General features: G+C 40.0%; 1 pseudogene; it reads right to left on the reverse strand.

Annotated features, from left to right (window-relative positions):
• Positions 1 to 9,995: 9,995 nt before the first annotated feature.
• Positions 9,996 to 10,884, reverse strand: LOC100356352 (GPN-loop GTPase 1 pseudogene; annotated as a pseudogene).
• Between the last annotated feature and the right edge of the window lie 421 nt (positions 10,885 to 11,305).

Raw genomic sequence — 11,305 nt, forward strand, 5'->3', positions numbered from 1 at the left:
TTTCCCCTATTAATACCTGATCATTTTTACTGCTACAGCAGAGCTGACCACAACTATTACAGATGCTTAATAAGTACACTGATGAGAAACTAAATATGGGGCATATCACTGGGTAAAAAGGCATGGAATGGAACTTGTGGTTTCAGTCTTGTCTAAGGAGCTCATAGATCATGGGAAGAAGCTCAACATCCTTAATGTAGTAGAAAAGATAACGCAGTCTCCAAATCCCTGCTGCAGAAGCCTAGTTATCAATGGTCTAATTGATATACTCTGAAGTATATCACCATGTTCATACTGGGGCCAGACTTCTATGATGGCCCAAGCCTATTACTGAGTGTGGGAGGGATGCAGAGATAGGCATGTGTCTGGGAGCCCTGTGATTGTTTTGATGGGCAACTTTGACTCAAGGTCACCCTATGGAGTCTACTGAAACCTTCTAGAACTGCTCAGTCTGAGACTTTTCTTATCTAGTCTTCTGTTCTCTCTCCATCATAGGACTGAGACCTCCAACATGTTCTGCTGGCTGCCCTAGCCTTTCCTTTACCTCCCGATTTTTCTCAGGCATTTTCTTCTCTCTCACTTGTATAATTCCATCTTGCATTTCTTAGAGGACCTGAACTACCAAATCTAAGCTGAGCCTTCTTAATTTGTAAAATATGAATTGTAATTGTGGCAGCTAATTCTCAAAAATGACATGTTAGCTATGTGGTTTGCCTATATGTTTTAAAGGTAGCTATTTTGAAAATATTTTTCATTTCACATCAGAAGGAAAAAATAAATAATCGTTTGTGACAAAATGCCACATCAACTCAATAGCTTTGTGTATAGCTTGATAAAAGTAAACACGATTGTATTTTTGAAATGTAGACTATTTTAAATGCAGGTTTTTAAGTCATTCTAGGAAGTAAGTACTATTTTCTACATATGTATAATCATGTGTAAATCACTCAGAACACTGGCATAAAACAAACACAATTAATATTAATTACTATTATTTTACATCAGTTATTAACATTTAGCTAAGCCAACATTACATTGCATGTGTTAGAAGACATGACATGGACAGTAGCTAAATACATTGGCATGGTTGAAATCCAAAAACATTTGATTACTATTATTATAGAAATTTGAACTTAAAATAATTTGTTTGTCATCATATATTCTTCTCTTAACATTTCCCCTCCTCCATTTACAAATTCATGTCAGAAAAAGTTATTGATAAATTGTACTACTTTATAAAAGGATGATGACTCAGGGATGGATGGAGAGAAAAGCAAGATGGCAAATGTGTAATGGAGAAAGGTGGAGATAGACCTGAAGTGGAGGAGAGAGGAGACTTAGGTCCTTGTCTTTCTACCTTGTAGAATAGTGGTACAAAACAGTTATATCTAAAGTCAAAGTGCCCTGGCCTGAAGCGCCAGCATCCCATGTGGGCACTGGTTCTAATTCTAGCTGCTTCTCTTCCCATCCAGCTCTCTGCTATGGCCTGAGAAAGAAGTAGAAGATGGTCCAAGTCCTTGGGCCCCTGTACCCATGTAGGAGACCCAGAAGAAGCTTATGGCTCCTGGCTATGGATCAGTGCAGCTCCAGCCATTGCAGCCATCTGTGGAGTGAACCAGCAGATGGAAGACCTCTCTGTCTCTGCCTCTCTCTGTAACTCTGTATTTCAAATAAATAAAATAAATCTTTCAAAAAATAAAGTCAAAGTAAGATAGATTTAGGTAAAACAACACATGAAATATGCATATACACTTAGAGAATTAAATCTTAATTCTTCCTTAATAAAATTTAATCTGTACTAGCGATCAACAACCACAGACCATGGACCAAATCTAGCCTATCACCTGTTTTGTATGTTCTTTTGTCTTTAAAATTTGGAATAGCACACTGTAATAGGTGGAAGTAAAATGAAATTCAAATATCCACAATCATACATAAAACTATTGGAACTCAGGCATACCACTTTGTTGACTGTTTTACTGCTAGTAGACAGTCAAGTAGTTGTGACAAAGCTTAAAATATTTACAAAGTGGCTTTTTACAGAAAGTATATCCTGACCGACATCCACACTCTTTAATATCATGTTTTGGAGGCAACAACTCTGGCTTATATTTTGCACAATCATTTAACATATGACTCATTTCTAGTGTTCAAGAAGAGATTTGGTGGGAAGTATTAATGTCATTTCTAAGAAGCAACAAGGAAGTTGTTTCAGAATCAGCAGTTCTAGAAACACACAGTTTCTTGCTTGCCACAGGTCCAATTTAAAAGCATGCAGTAGGTTACACTGTATGTCTTGCTTTGTGCCTGGAACATCTTATTAATTATCAAATAGTGTCATGGGAGATGGTCTTGTGCAATCTAGCATCCCTTGTGAGCTACAGTTCAAGTCCTGGCTGTTTCACTTTCCGTCCAATTTCCTGATAATGTGCCTGGAAAGCAGTGGAAGATGGCGCAACTCCAGTGGAAGGCACAAATGAAATTCCAGGCTTCTGTCTATGCTGTGAACCACCCTAGGCCATTGCAGCCATTTTGGGAGTAAACCAGCAGATGGAAGAACACTGTATGTGTGTGTGTGTGTGTGTGTGTGTGTCCCTCACTTTAAAACTCTGCCTTTCAAATAGATAAAATAAATCCTGAAGCAAACTCACCCCCTGTCATTCACTCCCAGCTTGTTCTTCATTGTATTCTCTGAATACTTCTGTCCATCCATCACCTTACTTCATTAAGTCTAATGGCATCGTGGGGTGTACATTGATGTTAACTTAGTTGAGTGATAGGAGTGAGTCAAACCAGAATTTCTGAAAAAGTCAGTAACAAAAAGTTTTTCCAAGACATTTAAGGGTTATCCCTCAACCCATTGCTATATTCCGAATTAGGTTTTCTATTGCTTTTGTTTCTTAGGATTGGTTATTTTCACTGACTTCAGCATTCAATTATTTCCTTTCTATTCTTTTTATGGCTTTTCTTGGTTTCATTGCTGGATAACTCTCTTAATCTTTATGAACAAGAAGCAGAGCATTATAGAAAAAAACCAAAATTTTAAGCTCATATATGTTTAAACTCAGTCAGGAAAAGGAAAAGAAGCTTGGAGTAATCCAATTTTCCATTGCAGTGATTGAATTGAGGATATCATCCCTATGGTTATTTTGCCTCAAATGCAAGGGTCTATATTTTTCATCTGCAGGAAGCTGTACAATGTACCTTTAGGAAAGGCAGCATCTATATAGTTCCCAGTGAAATAGATACTCAGCATAATAAGGTATCAAACTGAGAAATCATTTAAAAATAATTTCCCTTTGACTAATTATCAGTCGTATTTTGTCCTGCCCCCTGGATTTTGTAACCTAACTGTGAAGATAAATGTTATGACTTGTAAGTTTTCTTGAAGTGTGTGAAAAAGACAGGGCATTAGATTTGTTGGGCTGACAGGATCCTGAAACATTTTGACATCAGTTGTTTTGGCTACTTCAGGCCAAGTCTATTTGTTATACCCTGATATTAGTTGACATCATATGGGAATACATCATGGGGGGTAATAGTCCACAAACTGACATACTCATGACCCAAAAAGTTCCCTGGGAACAACAATTTCACTTGTTCCATCTACTGCTATTTTTCTCATCCTTAGAAATAAATGTGTTGACACATATGAGCTTGCTCATCCGGCTAACATCGACTGAGCACCAGTTATTAAGATCTCAGATACAAAGATAAATTAAGACATTCTTAATCCCCTCAAGGTGTCCTGTGTCTAGCATAGAGGCAGACTTGTAAATCATGCTAAGAGGGATATAGCACATGCTATGACAGGTCTATGTACAGGGGCTTTGCCCACATAAGGAAATACTTCGTATAGAAGGAAATATTCATGTTAAGAACTGAGGGATGTGTAGGAGTTACCAGGAAAACAAGGGCATTTTATTCTAGAGAGTGGGTAGATAGTATCTGGTCCCTAAGGATCTCAGTTCTCCTCTGTGAGCCATCTCATTGCATTCCTGCCCTTGTGCAGTTCCAAAGCCTTGAATCTAGGGTCTTTGTTTAACTGTTGTTTAACAGAATGTGGCAGAACTGCTGTTGTGTTACACTTAAGGCTGGGCCTCTTAGAGCACTTCTTTCATGGTGTTTTCTCTTAGAAGCCGTCTCAGAAGTCCATGTAGTTGGATTCCTCATGCCATGAGAGGCCTGAACCATGTGGGTTAGGGAGGAGGCCTCACACTGAGAAGGAGAGGCCAACAGCCTCACATCAAGGCACTAGACATATGCTTAAAGATGTCTTCCAAGGCCAGCTTTTGTGGTGCAGCTGATAAAGCTGCTGACTGCAACCCTAGTGTCCTGTATGAGTGTGAGTTCAAGTACTGGCTGCCCCACTTTCAATCCAGCTTCTTGCTAACACACTTGGGTACGCAGTGGAAGATGGTCCAAGTACTTGGGCCCTGCCTCTCATGTAAGTGACAGTTTGTATATGTTGGAGGATGTGGGGGGCACGTCCAGGCTCCTGGCTTTACCCTGACCCAGCCCTGGCCATTTGGTCATTTTGGTAAACCAGCAGATGTAAGGCCTCTTTCTATTTCTCTCCTTTTCCCCATCTTTCAAATAGCTAAAAATAGATTCTAAAGAAGAATGTCCTCCATCTACAGCTAACTTGGTTGAAGCTAATGGCTCTCAAAATTAATGATACTCAAAAGTATAACCAAAATAAACACTCAGTCACCATGTTTTGGGATGATTTTCTCTTAGAAGCCGTATGTAGCCATTGTTACATAGCAATGTGCAATCAAAGCAGAGGGTATATGTTCAATGTGCAGAGGTGTAGAAAAGCCCTTGTTAGCCTAGGAATAGTGAGTAGTTCAATGGCTTAGTATGGCTGGAGAATGAATGCTAAGGGGAATTGTTAGCTCATCCACAGTTAATGTATTGGAATTCAGTTCAGTCTGAGTCCAGAAGTAAAGCCATTTCAAGTATGAATAGGAGAAATGATTTATAAATCATTAGATCTATCCATGAATACTTGATTTCCACCTCTTCTCTTCTTCATCTTCTCCCTTCTTTCTGCCTCCTCCTCTCTTCCTCCTCCTTTTCCTTTCTTCATTCTTTGTTCCATTCCTTCTTGTCTTTCTCCTGCTCTACCTTTTTCATCTCTCTCTCTCTTTCTCTCTCTCTGATACTACACTTGTCACTCTTTTCTACACAGTGGAGGAAATGACTTTGTACTATTTTATTTTCATGATATATTTACTTCCATCTCCAAACTGAATAAACCAGAAGACTGATGGGGAGGACCTGGTTCATTTGTCTTTGTCCAGTTAGTAAAGTGGGCTATTACAATTGACTGGGCCAAAGTCAAATTTCCTGTGCATGGATTCAGGCTGCAGTTGGTACTATTTTCATTCAAATCAAACTAATTCTGTAAGAACAAAGTCTGTTTCCCAGGAAACAACAATGTCAAACAATAGTTGTTTACCTCAGAGAATAGCAGGTATTGAACACATATCATCAGATATTTATTATGAAAGGTATGTATTTGGTGTGCAAATATATGCAGGATTTTTACCAAAGAGTGTTGTATATCCACTTTAACTTGTAATTGACTAGACATGCTCTCTTGGTTAAATGGTTTGCCAAAGTCATGTGATTTTTTTTTCTAAAAATTAAGTATTTAACCTTACTATGTATTTACTAAAAACAGGTGAATATGTTTCCTGTTTGCAGGAAAAACTATTATGACACTATAAGCACTAAGTTTACTTACAATTTTACAGATGAATTTGTGTTAAAAAAAAAAAAACCCTTATTCTCTCCTTTAGTCTTGCTATTACTCATCAGTGAAAATTGTTTTAAGATACTTAGCACAGGATTTTAGACTATAGCTGTGGTATCCACCCCAATTATTCATTGTCACAAAATACTTAATGCAATGATTTTTCCCCAGGCTAGATAAGAGAATGAAAAGAAGAGAAAAAAAGATGGAATGAATTGGCCTTGAATTCTCTAGTGACCTCAAAAAGTGGTAATCAATGCACAAAGATGGCCAATTATATTATTTTTTTTTTATTTTCCACAGAAGAACACATAAAATTGAAGTTTTCTCAGCAATTATCTAAAAAAAAACCCCAAACATTTCTCATATGATGCTTCATAGAGAAGGCACAAAAAGCGAGAGGATCTTAAAAGTATCTTTAATTACATCTTTCCTACTGAAAAAAGAATTGAAAAATTTTCTGAAATAAGAGATATCCTCTACCCTCAAACATTTACACAATGGTATATGAAAGAGGTATAATTATGAGGAATGGCAGTCTTTGTGATATACTTTGTACATAATGGGTATACTTGAGGTGTTATTAAAACAAAGCAGGTGTGTTTACGCCTTTGGATCTTAGTGGCTCTAATTCTCTGTGTGGGCACCTACGTGTTACTGACATTTAGCTACTCTTGTATCACACATGCTAGAAGCAACTCAAGGGCAAATATGAGCTGCGCAGATCATCAAGGCTGTCAGGTGTCTGTTGGTTGGTTCTGGAAAGGGCTCTGGTGGCAGAAGAAAGTCTGTGGGAACACAGGATGTTGGTGCCTAACTTGATGTACTGCAGAGAAGGTTGATTTCTCAGCCATGGCCCGTCTCTATAAATGTATCAGGAAAGTGGGATAAAAATTTTTTTAAAGATTTATTTATTTGAAAGGCAGAGTTATAGAGTGGCAGAGGCAGAGAGAGGAATACCTTCCATCTGCTGGTTCACTCCCCAGGTGATTGCAACAGCCAGAGCTGGGCCTATCTGAAGCCAGGAGCCAGGAGCTTCTTTGGGTCATGCACAGAGGTGCAGGGGCCCAAGGACTTGGGACATCTTCTACTGCTTTCCCAGGCCATAGCAGAGAGGTGGATTGGAAGTGCAGCAGCTGGGTCTCGAAACCAGTGATCATATGGGACGCCAGCACGGCAGGCAGTGGCTTTACCTGCTATATCACAGTGCTCGCTGGCCCCAAGGGATGAAAAGTTTGGTAGAGACCTGTTAGGTCTATTTGGCCTATAGTGTTGATTGACTATTGTTCCTTTCTGATTTTCTTTATGGTTTATCTGTCCATTACTGAAAGTGGGGTATTGAAGTCCCCCATTACTATTGTATTGGAGTCTGTGTCTCTCTTTAAGTCCATTTATATTTCTTAAAAGTAGTCAGGCACCCCGTAATTGGGAGCATGTACATTTATTTTAGTCACCTCTTCCTGTTGGATTGATCCCTTAATCATCACACAGTGCCCTTCTTCATCTTTTTTAACAGTTTTTATGTTAAAGTATATTTTGTGTGATATTAGGATTGCAACACCACTCTTTTTTGGCTTCTGTTAGCATGGACTGTGAATGATTCTGTGCCTGGCTAGGAGACTGCCTGCCTAGCCCATGCAGGAGGTTAACAGGGCGTGGCACACCATGCCTCCCGGGAAGGACCTTATGTCCTGACTGCTGGCAGGCGGCAGGAACCCCAGGCACATTTCGCCCTTCCCCCGCATGCTGTTGAAGGCCATTGTAATTGCCAATCAGGTAAACAGCTCTCCGGTTTGGCCAGACCCATAAGCACCACCTGGAAGACTATGAAGGCTATGTGATCTTCAGGCTGATTGGATAAGCATAGCAGTGCCAATATTCTCGTTATCCTATAGAATTAGTGATGCCCTGAATTAGTTATGCCCCCTCTGCCTGCCCTTTAACAGCTTATGCTTGGTTGTTAATAAACAGACATCTTCACCAAAACTTGTCTCTGGTGCTTCTTTTCGAAGAATGCCATCACACCACCATCCCGACAGTGTGGGCCTCACACTCTGAGCCTGCAATGGACTATCTTTTTGTGTCTTTTCACTTTCAGTCTGGATGTATCTTTGTTGGTAAGATATATTTCTTGTAAGCAGAAAATAGATGGGTCTTGTTTTTCAATCCATTCAGCCAGTCTGTATCTTTTAACTAGAGAATTGAGGCCATTTCCATTCAAGGTGACTATTGATAAACAACAAGTTGGCCCTGCCATCTTTCCATAAATATTTCTATTTTTCACTCTGGAATTTTGTACTTCTACTGAGGGAATGGGTTCTGCCTTCCCATTTTTTCTTAATGATGGCTACCTTTCTGTGTTTCCGTGTTTCTGTAGCACATCTTTAAGCATCCTTTATAAGGCTGGATGAGGGTCAACAAATTCTTCAATTTCTGTTTGTTATGGATGGTGTTTATTTTACCTCCACTCATAAATGCCAGCTTTTCAGGGTACAGTAATGTGGTTGACAGTTTTTTTTCTTTTAAGACTTGAACTACATCTTACCATTTCCTGTAGGATTTCTCATGAAAAGTCAGCTGTGAGGCTAATTGTTGATCCTCTGAATGTAATCTGGCATTTCTCTCATGCACATTTAGCTTCCTTTCTTTATGTTTTACTGTGGAAAGTTTGCATACAATGTGTCTTGGTGAAGATTTTTTTCTGGTAATGCCTGTTAGGAGTTCTCTGTGCTTCCTCTCCTTGAACATCCCTTTCTTTCTCTAAACTGGGGAAGTTTTCTGTAATTATTTCTCTAAATAGGCTTTCTGTTCCCTTCTCTCGTTCCACTCCTTCAGGAATTCCTAATACTCATATGATGGATTGTTTGATAGTATCCTATACATCTCTAATACTGTTTTTAAGCTTTCTATTTTTTTCTTCTTCTTTTTTCCCCTTTTTGACCAATTGTATGATTTCTGAAGATCTGTCTTCTAGTTTGGATATTCTTTCTTCTACCTCATCAGGTCTGCTGTTAAAGCTTTCCAGAACACTTTTTATTTGAGCCATTTACTTCTTCATTTCTAATATTTCATTTTGATTTCTCTTTAAATTCTTAATTTCCTGATAAAAATTTTTGTTCATGTCATGTATTTTTTGGGGGGGTTCATGACTTTGCTTCTTATTTTTTTTTGAGTAATCCTATGATCAATTTTCTAAATTCCATTTCTGGCTTTTCCTTGATCCCTTCATCTTCACATTCTAATATTGAAATGTTGTGTTCCTCTGGAGGGGTCATGGTATCTTCCTTATTCTTGTTTATTGAATTTTGGCTCTTGTTTTTTGACATTTGTGGAGTTGATTTTTAACTTTTTCTTCTGATGACTTTATCTTTGGGGATATGCTTCTGTGGCTTAGTGGAATGTCTGCTCTTACATTGAATACCAGGAGGTATGTGGTGGGTGTGGCCAGGGGTTCTGGCCAATGCTCTAGGGTGGAGCAACTTTCCAGGTAACACCCAAGTTGGATGTGGTAGAGCTCAATACGCAGCTACACCCTATACCTTCTCATATAGCCATGGAGTCCCCAAGGTCTCAGTACAAAAGGCTCACCCAATCACCAAGTCCAGAGGGTGATTCTTGCACAAGTACCTCTTTGTCCCTCATAGCTGCCCAGCCACCTCCCAGCCAAGCTCTGGGTCAGAGGGGGTTGTGGGCTGCTCGCTCCACTGGTAGCTCTTAATCACACATGCACTCTAGAGCCACTGGCCCAAACACCTGCCCACAACTGCTCCCAGCACTGTGTTCAGGTGACCTGTCTCAGTGAGCTGTTATGTGCACACCTACTGGCTTCCGTAGTTGTTGCCCCATTGCAAAATGGTTCCTACCCTCTCTCAGCTGGATCATGCGTTCTGTTTTGGAGAGATCGGTTTGAATTGAACATCCCCCTCCACTTCCACTGGGACTGCAGTGTTGCCAGCCACCAGGGCTCCATTCCATATGCATGCCACACTCTCTCCCTGGCTCCATCAACATGGATTGGTGCAGTCTGGCATCTCTGTCTCTAAAGTGCTTCTGGCTCTGGTTCTCTAATGGTACAGCTGTGTAGCTGCATGTCAGCACTCACCACGCAGGTTCTTGCCATTTCATCTCCTCCTGTGGGGCTTCCCAGGTGGTTTTCTCTCTAATTCTCTGCCCATAGTGTATGTACCTCCCACACTTTTCTCCTCACTGTATATTCCTAGCCCTTTGATGTGTGTCACTCCCTAATCTGCCATTTTTGCTCAGTCGCCTTTAATTCTTGCATAAAATTCTAGAATGCTGGCTCTTCATGACTTTTGTTCTGTAACTCTGTGGTCAGTGTCATCAGTATCACTGTCAGCTTCCTCATCCTTTTCATCCAATGTTCCTCAAGTCAGAATCAAGTCAGAAGGCTCCAGCACAGGAGACAGACTGTCTGTCCAAGGCCACAAAGCCCATATGTCTCTGAAAGCATTCCAGCTTTTCCTTTTGATGCTGGCTCTAGGCACTGTCCAATGATTTCTTTAGATGCTCATATTCAGGATGATACTTCCTCTCATATTCCTCTGCAGCACTGGTACGTACACCAAGAGTTCATCCAAGTCAGTTCTCAGAAGAGAGGACATGCCCACCACCTGGAGTGAGCTGTAAAACTCATCTAGCACCAGGTTCATTGAACCAGTCATGTTATTGACATATATAGTCTCTTGATTCAAGGCATCTTGGAAAGCCTCAAAATCGTGCATCCACTCCACTGCGAAGTTGTGATAAATGATGTCCATTTTATCCATGAGCACAATGAAAGGCTACTTGGTTTTGTATAAGATGTTGCCTGCACAGAGCATATTAGACATGAAGATCCTTGGGTTGATGCTTACTGATGTGTCTATTATGTAGACAACAACAGTTGGATATGAGGATGTTAGGGCCTCAGATATGATTGTCCCAGAGGCTGACCAGGTGAATACTTCCAGGTATTTCTGGACTTTCTGTCCAGGTGTGTCAGTCAAGACACAGCTGTACAAAAGTGGTTTGCCCGGATGCCACCATCCCCAACAGCAACAGACACACTGATTGCCGAGGACCCTGGAAGCCTGAAGATCCACTGCAGCTGTGAGCGCTGCCATCTTTCGTGAAGCCATTTTACAGCTTGTTTAATAGCACAGACTGTAACTGGGCTGCCCAAGTATGAATCTGGTTTTGAAACTTCCTGGCTGTGCAATCTTCAGCAATTAAACTAAGCTTTCTTTGTCTAGATTAAAATCTGTAAAATGGAGTAATAACCATTCCCATTTCATAGGGTGTTACAAGCATTAAATAAATCAGTATATGAAGCACATAAAGGAAAACATCTCACAAGTTCTAACAACTCAATTAATATTTAATATAATTTTTCTGCTTACAAAACTCTTATCAGTGAAATTAAATATTATACAATGGACTCCAACACTATGGCTCCCAACAGACTCATTTTCTGCCTCTGTGTATCTCATTCCTTTTCACTGGTCAGCTGAATTCTTTCTAGAAGCTTCAATATGCTGACTTCTT

This window comes from Oryctolagus cuniculus, chromosome 2, assembly GCF_051225735.1.
Source record: "Oryctolagus cuniculus isolate XC-2025 breed Fujian yellow rabbit chromosome 2, ASM5122573v1, whole genome shotgun sequence".
Classification (NCBI taxonomy): domain Eukaryota; kingdom Metazoa; phylum Chordata; class Mammalia; order Lagomorpha; family Leporidae; genus Oryctolagus; species Oryctolagus cuniculus.